Source organism: Bidens hawaiensis, unplaced genomic scaffold (genome assembly GCF_021521415.1).
Source record: "Bidens hawaiensis isolate Kalapana, Puna unplaced genomic scaffold, B.hawaiensis_p1.1 tig00010467_1, whole genome shotgun sequence".
Classification (NCBI taxonomy): Eukaryota; Viridiplantae; Streptophyta; class Magnoliopsida; order Asterales; family Asteraceae; genus Bidens; species Bidens hawaiensis.
The window spans coordinates 462,999-470,806 of NW_027491799.1; the positions used below are offsets into that span (position 1 = coordinate 462,999).

General features: G+C 32.5%; 1 pseudogene; it reads left to right on the forward strand.

Annotated features, from left to right (window-relative positions):
• The first annotated feature begins 2,254 nt into the window (after positions 1-2,254).
• On the forward strand, positions 2,255-3,451 carry LOC143535335 (protein BIG GRAIN 1-like B; annotated as a pseudogene).
• Positions 3,452-7,808: the final 4,357 nt, after the last annotated feature.

Sequence of the window (7,808 nt, forward strand, 5' to 3'; positions counted from 1 at the left end):
AATGGCGACGGTGGTAGCTCCGACGACGTAAATGGTGGTGGCGGAGGCGGTGGTGGTGGCGGCGGAGTTGGCGGTGGTGCCGATGATAGTGGTGATGGTGGTTGTTGGGTGGTGGTCTTGTTGAGAAAGTAGGGTGAAGGAGGAATGGAATGAAAAAAACTGGGGTGGAAAGGAATGGTTTTGGTGGAATGAGATTGCACATGTAATTGATGATTCCATTCCATTGAGCAACCAAACAACACTTTTTTCATTCCCACGTAATGAAACATTCCATTCCTACTGTCATTCCTGCATACCAAATGATATCTTATAATTTTTTAATTTGAATTATCCCGTTTAAAACTAGTATACATATATAAAAAAATGCCTAACCATTCAGGTTCCGAAGTGAATGCGACCCGTAATAGCGACAAATATACTTTAAATTAAAGGTGTATTTTGTATGTGGTATTGTCTTTAAAAGTTGTTATATCAATCTCATTTTTCTCACTTATAATTTATTTGTAGTGTTTGACCGTGCTTATGTAAAGATGCGCGTGAGTGATTCTCACTTATATTTGAATGTTTAAACGTTAGACTCTAATAGACTGATTTTTTAGTATGGTAATTTACTTACAAAGACCAAAATGTAAATAACACATAAAATTACCTTCTCTCCAATAATATATACCGAATTTTTATATACTACATACATAATCTATTTAAATTAATATATTAATTAGCTATTAGTGACTCACTTACATATTCTTCGTTGATTTATTTGTGTTTTTGTTCGTTTTATAAGTTTGCATTTGACTTAATTTTTGAATCATAATTGTATTTAGACAATTTAGTTTAAATATTGATGCATGTTTATTATTAAATTTTATATATTCATTACCCGTGTGATGAAGACTAAAGATTATAATTGGAATATTGTTATTTATTTCCGACTGGTGTTTGTTTATTTTTGTTTTAAACATCAATAAACTTATATAAGCATGTTCATTTTTTTTACAAACGAACACAAATAAACATTCCACTTAAATGTTCATATTCATTGTTTTGTTGTGTCATACTATCCATAGTGGTCCGGTTTTGAGTGCTTTGAGAGAGGGAGAGAAGGGTAATCTCGTAAGAGGGCAAGAGAGAGGTGAATGTAGCAAGTACAACATTGCCTATTTTTGAGCCCTCTAAAACGTTATTATTGGGGACTGTCTTCAAGTTAAATGTTTTCGTTTGCATGTCTATGTTCATTATTTCATTATCTATATCTACATAACTTTTTAAAAGCAACGCTAAGCAATACATTTTACTCATAGCGATAAGAATAAGAAACTGGATTATATTGATGACAATGAAACGAGTTTTGGTCGGGCATTGATAATCACAGTTCCATACCTGATTGTACAACAGCGCATGTATTAGAGTCAATATCGCTGTGTAATTACTCATCAAGGTATCAATATAACCGTGAGTGTTGTGTTTATCTGTTAGTATTTTGAAAGTTATTTGTTAGAAATTTTAAATACAATTCTTACTATTTTATCATTCTTCCAATTAACACTATTAGTTTCAACTTTGTAACTTATTAACTTATCCCCTCACAATAACATACAATACAAAACACTTTTTAGTTTTTTCAAGAATTAATAAGTAATAAGTTGCTTAAAAAGTTAAAATAAGCAAAATCTCAAACACCCTCTTAGTAAAAAAAATACAAACAAAATAGTTATGAATATGTATGTTTGTATATTTTAATCATATCAAATGTTACCTGATATTATATCCGTCTCATACCTTATTTAATACACGTTCCGAATATTTCAGATTTATTTATGGGGTTTGGTAAAGTAAACATACCTCATTATTGTATATTTATATCTCTGCCTCGTAGTTCCTAGAGGAAGAGGAAGAGAAAGGCATCAGCATCAACATCCCCTTACAACGTCCTCCTCTGCTCTCTTTATAATAATTTGGAGAGAATTGAACCACCCACCATCACAACCACCACCACTCTCTTTCATCATCATCAATAAAACCATGTTTTCCACTTCACTCCAGTGGCTTCTCTAAACCCCAAATCATCATTCTTGTCCACTGTGTTCCCAAATTCTCCATTTTCACTCATTGTAACTAGACAAGCAATCCACTCTCAACACTTTTTCCTCCACATGTGTTCCCATTTCCTTTACCCTTAGATATTCCATTATTCATTATTTCCTCCACATATTCACTTCATTGTAAGTTTGTAACTCTCTTTAGTCTGTACACACAAATCATGTACAGATCAGCCAGCGAGCACCCTTCCTTCTCATCTTCCTTACTCGATGAGATCTACCGCTCGTTCGACGAACGAGATGACCGCAAATCGACTAGTTATCGAGAAACCACTAGGCCAAAACAGAGTAACAACTATTATCAACATAGCATGATTGAGAATTGGAAAGTGAAGGAAGTAAGATCAGCTGTCGAATTCAAAACAAATCACTCGAGTTCCAGCTCCTCGGATTCGAGCAGTGGCGGTGGCTTCTCATCGTCTGAAACCGAATCGGTTTACTATAAACCTATCCGTACTAACAAGAACCGATACGACGTACGCAATTCAAAACAAATGAACGCGCACGAACAACAACAGCAGCAACAACGCTACCGACTCGACGACACGCAACCGAAACAAAAACAGGAAGGAAAGCTCGTGAAGACGAAATCACGAGCGATGAAGATCTACGGAGACCTAAAGAAGGCGAAGCAACCGATATCTCCAGGCGGTCGGTTAGCAACGTTTCTAAACTCGATTTTCACATCCAGCAACACGAAGAACACGAAGCTTTCATCCTCCGCCTCCATTGAATCAAAATCCGCCACCGCATCATCGTGCTCGTCAGCGTCATCATTCTCACGGTCATGCTTGAGCAAAACACCGTCGTCTAGAGGCAAATTAAGCAATAATAAGAAGCGATCTGTTAGGTTTTATCCGGTGAGTGTAATCGTCGGTGACGACTGTCAGCCGTGTGGACATAAATCGTTATACGGTGACGAATCGAGCCTACATGCAGTCAAATTCGTTAAAAAACCTAACGAAGACGAACCTAGGGTTTATTCGAATGAGAAAGCACGTCGAATTGAAGAAGCTGCGAGGAATTTGTTGCGGAATTACCAGAAAAAAGTTGATTTGAATCAATTAATTACAAGTAATGTTACAGGTAATGTAAAAGTTGACCTGAATTACGAAGATGATGAAGAAGATGTTGCTAGTAACACGAGCTCGGATCTGTTTGAGCTGGAGAATTTTTCCGCAATTGGAATGGAGAATTATGGAGACGAATTGCCGGTGTATGAAACAACTCGTCTGGATACATTTAGCCTTCGGTAACGGATTTCGTATGTAATTGAACAAAATATAGTTTGTTAATTGTTAGTTATTTGGTGTGGGGTTTATTTTGTTAGAAGTAATTTGTTTGTTTTGTAATTGCGTTAAATTAAGTCATTTGATTTTTCTTTATAATTTTTAAATTTTATTTGAGTATAACTATTTATATTGTATATTATAAATTTAAGGTTTTTAACAACTAATACTTTCTTTTTTATTAATTAGGTGCTTACTAACTAGTTTCTTATTATAATGTGATTTATATATGATTGGATCGTGCTGAACTGAGCTATATATGTAGTTCTTTTTTCATCCACAGATAATCTGTTTAATATATTTCAATTGTAATTTTAACTTCTTAGCTCAATATCACTATTCGAAAAAGGCCATGATGAGACCGTGTTGAAATGAACTATATAGTTCTTTTTTCATCCACAGACAGGCTGTTTAATAAACCTATAAGATGGAACGAATTTGTATGAATAGTTATATTTTGTAGATAGCGAATATATTTTTGAAGTATTTGCAATAAATAAAAATTTCGTATCAAACCATATGTTAGAAGTAACCTTTTGTTATGTTAAATCAAAGCCTTGTGTTATTTAAAAAAAATAATATTATTAAAAGATGATGGTGTGAATAGCGTGAAGGAAGGAGAATATCGAGATTGATACCCAAATATCAGATTGAAATAGATGTTAGCAGGAAGATTATTACTTTTTAACTTTATTTTCTATATGCTATTCGTGGGTCCTTTTTATGCAAAATGTTTTAATTACGTGTCAAACAATAAATCAATTACATTAATTAACTTTTTTTGGTTTACATGGTTTGCTTATGCTAAATTGTGTTTTCAAAATCATAATTTATAAATTAAGAAATAACTTTTGTTGTTATTGAACCGTTAGGAGTGATAAAGCAGGAAGACGTTAACGAAATGATGAATAAGATTAAATTGGTGTTGGTGGGTCTCCTAAAGTGTGGGGAACATTTAGATTTTCTGTGGATTTTTCTTTCCGGTTTTCACCATTTTGGACTCCAAAGTCCAAATCTTACTTTCTAAACAATCATATACTGGTTTGTTGTTAACAGCTATAAATTATTAAAATGACTAATTACTATTTTATTAGACCTGATTCGCAAGTTAATTATTTATTAACCGCTTAATGATAAAAAAAAATTGAAAGATATGTACGAAAAGGTCGTAATGAATTGACTGCTCTGATAAATTACATACATTTTTTCTTTCTCAATGATTTTAGACGAGGCTACAATCTATTTTTTTAAACATGTAAATCATTTAACATAGGTCTTCAGCTTGAGCTCTGCTTGTTCCGAGGTCATGTTTAAAGACTCTCAAGCTCAGCTTGTGAGAAGTTTTACAAGCTCAAACTCGGTTCGTTTATACTTTATCAAAATATCTAATACAATTTATATTATATCAATTTATAAATAAATTTCAAGATTTGACGTGGTTGTTAAACTTATTCGATCAAATGAATCAAGTTACCACATATGATATTGCATAAACATTATGTGACTTATTTTTTATCAATAAGAAACGAACTTGACATGTAAAAATACCTAACCCTTGTTTATAGGCACCTAGAAACTTAAACAACAAGAAAACTATAATTATCAAACATAAACCTATTTCATTATAAATATCTTCTGTATCACCCTTATGTTTTTCGCACTAACAATTGAGGTCCTTCAAGTTTGTATAGTGCTATAAGATATAAAAACATTTTATATACCAGAGTATTGTGTAAGACTTTAACATCAGAAGTTTCATAACAGATGATATCATGATATGACAAAAATGATGTTTAAAATGTTACTATGTTAGTATAGCCTCACTTGAAATGTCTATTATGATAACAGCCTTTTTAGGACATGCTCATATTAAGTTAAAATGAATATTGCCAAAAATGAAAAACTAAGTTTAGATTTCAAATTTAATGTTGTTGGATGTTGGATGTTGATTTAGGGAAACGCGTTAATTTATAACAAAAATAATACTATTTTTATATACACTAAAAATAGTATTATTCACATAAAATTAATCCAAATTAGGATCAATTATAGTAGCACTTCACATGTGAACTAATAAAAAGAAATAATTTATAACAAAACTAAAATGACTTTTGTTAATCATGCTTGATTTAGAGGGAATCCAATGAGCACAAATTGACAAAACAAAGCTTACATCATTTTCTGTGTAGTGGCTTGAAGAAACAGGGATTTATAGATGTTTTTGATGTCTACATAAATCTTTGTTACTTACTTTTCATTGGAGACCCAGCACATATAATAAATGTCTTAATATACATACATTTATTATAATCAAATATAATTAAAAGGTTCATTTTTGTCCTTACTTCTATATTGTAGTTGATTGGTTAATAATTTACAAATATGACCTAATATATACGGGATTATTCCTGCTTTGAGAACTTGAATAAGGTACAAAATGCATCTATGCCTTCCCTTACCTAAGTGAAGGCATGCTAGTATAATAGCGTGCAACACTTCCATTAGTGATAGGTGGCCTTAAGTGTTAGCTTGTTGTTACAAACAACACGGTTTTCTCTAGATCGTAGTTATCTGGTCATAAAAGGATATTATATTATATCTCTATAAATATCTTAAATAGGTAATTTTAATAATATTGGTTTGATATTGTCGGTTATGCATAATGGTTTGATTCAAGTTTTCAGGTGTTAGCTTTATGTATTTAATTAAACAACCATTTAGTTAACATTGACCATAATATTAAACATTAAAGGGAAACGTTGTTAGAGTGATCATTGTCTTCGTTCCCGAAAAAATTAATGATCTCTGTCGCATATAAGATTATACACACACACACTAGGCTGTTACTCGGCGCGTTGCGCCGGGCTATTCTTTTGGCTGGGCGTCGTTTTCGTAAGTTGTCGTGAATTCGGTTGGTATCGGCTGCGTTCTTTACGGTATCAAAACCAAACCCAAAAAATAATTACTTAAAAACAACGTATTTAAAACAAATTAAAAAACGAAACATCACACCACCTTACGTTTTTGTTACTTGATTTAGTATGAAATTTATTTAAAAAGAAAAACAAAAAAAACACAAAAACAAAAATACAAAAAAAATAAAAAAACGGCTTAACTAAAGTTCAAATGTTACAATACAACAACACTACTACAACAGCTTCCTTTTTTGTTACTTCCACTACTTTCAAATAAATAAATAGTGAAATAGATTTTGAAATATTAAAAAAAAAAGAAACTTAGTTGCTGCCACATGGTAACCACTGATTGGACCAATAACAAAAATACTGTAGGTTTCTCCTTATATATAGTATAATATATATATATATATATATATTCCACTCTCAATTAATCCAGTTTAATCGCTAGTCTTTACCTCATCGCTCGACTAGCGCCTAATGATTTCTACAACTTTGTACACATCATTAGTTTGTTCTTACAATTTTCAACGTATTATTGGTTCCAAAATGAGCGCTGCCTCTGTACTAAATATCTACTTACCGTTGATTTGTGAATCCTATAAAATTAATAAGCACACTCTAAATCTACAGCTAACTGTCAGCATACCAATGTGAGTGGTGGTCAATTGACAAAGAAAACACTCTTAAACATCTAGTGTTTGAAAAAGTAACGTCTTAAAGTTCAAGTCTCACATACAATAATATTAAAAAGAAAAAAAAATCAGTCAACATCAAAATCGTGAGTTTTAACGAACAAAGAAAAGCCAATTTTTTTAATGATTTTGCTAAAATATAATCTTTATCAATATTTTAACTTACGAAAAACAGTTCTAACTTTTAAACGTACACCCTTATTTACTGTCGAATAAACTTTAATTAGATGGTGTACGTGAAAAACTAGTAAAACTAAAACTATTGCATGAGTAGTCACCAGCAGGTTAATTAATTACCATGCACCGTCGGCCCACCACCAACGCCACCACGGGTGGTGGTGATTACAATAACAAAGACAAGTCTTAACCCATTGCTATCATCTGTGGACTCCTTTTTCAGCAGAGCACATGTCTGGGTGGCCAACATGTTTCATTCATGTCGCCCATACACACGTACGCGTGTTATTACTAGCTCCTTAATTAAAAGCCACCTCTTTGTTTTTATTTATGGAAAATGACTTCTATGATATGATCTCCGACGAACACAACCGCCACCACTCTGCGTAACACAAACTCTAATAGTCCATGATACGTCGCGGTCGGTGTCTCGAATCCTGAATCACTAGAGTCACGATCCTGCTAATCACTAGTTCATATCTAGTTACATTCACTAACTTAGTCAATGTATATCTTGGATAATAATTATAACAATAATTCATTTGATTTCGTTCATTTAAATTATGCTTTTAATTAAATCTGTTTACTTAAAGTAGCTGGGTCGGCTAGCAGTTACCTTTTGCCATTAGGTCA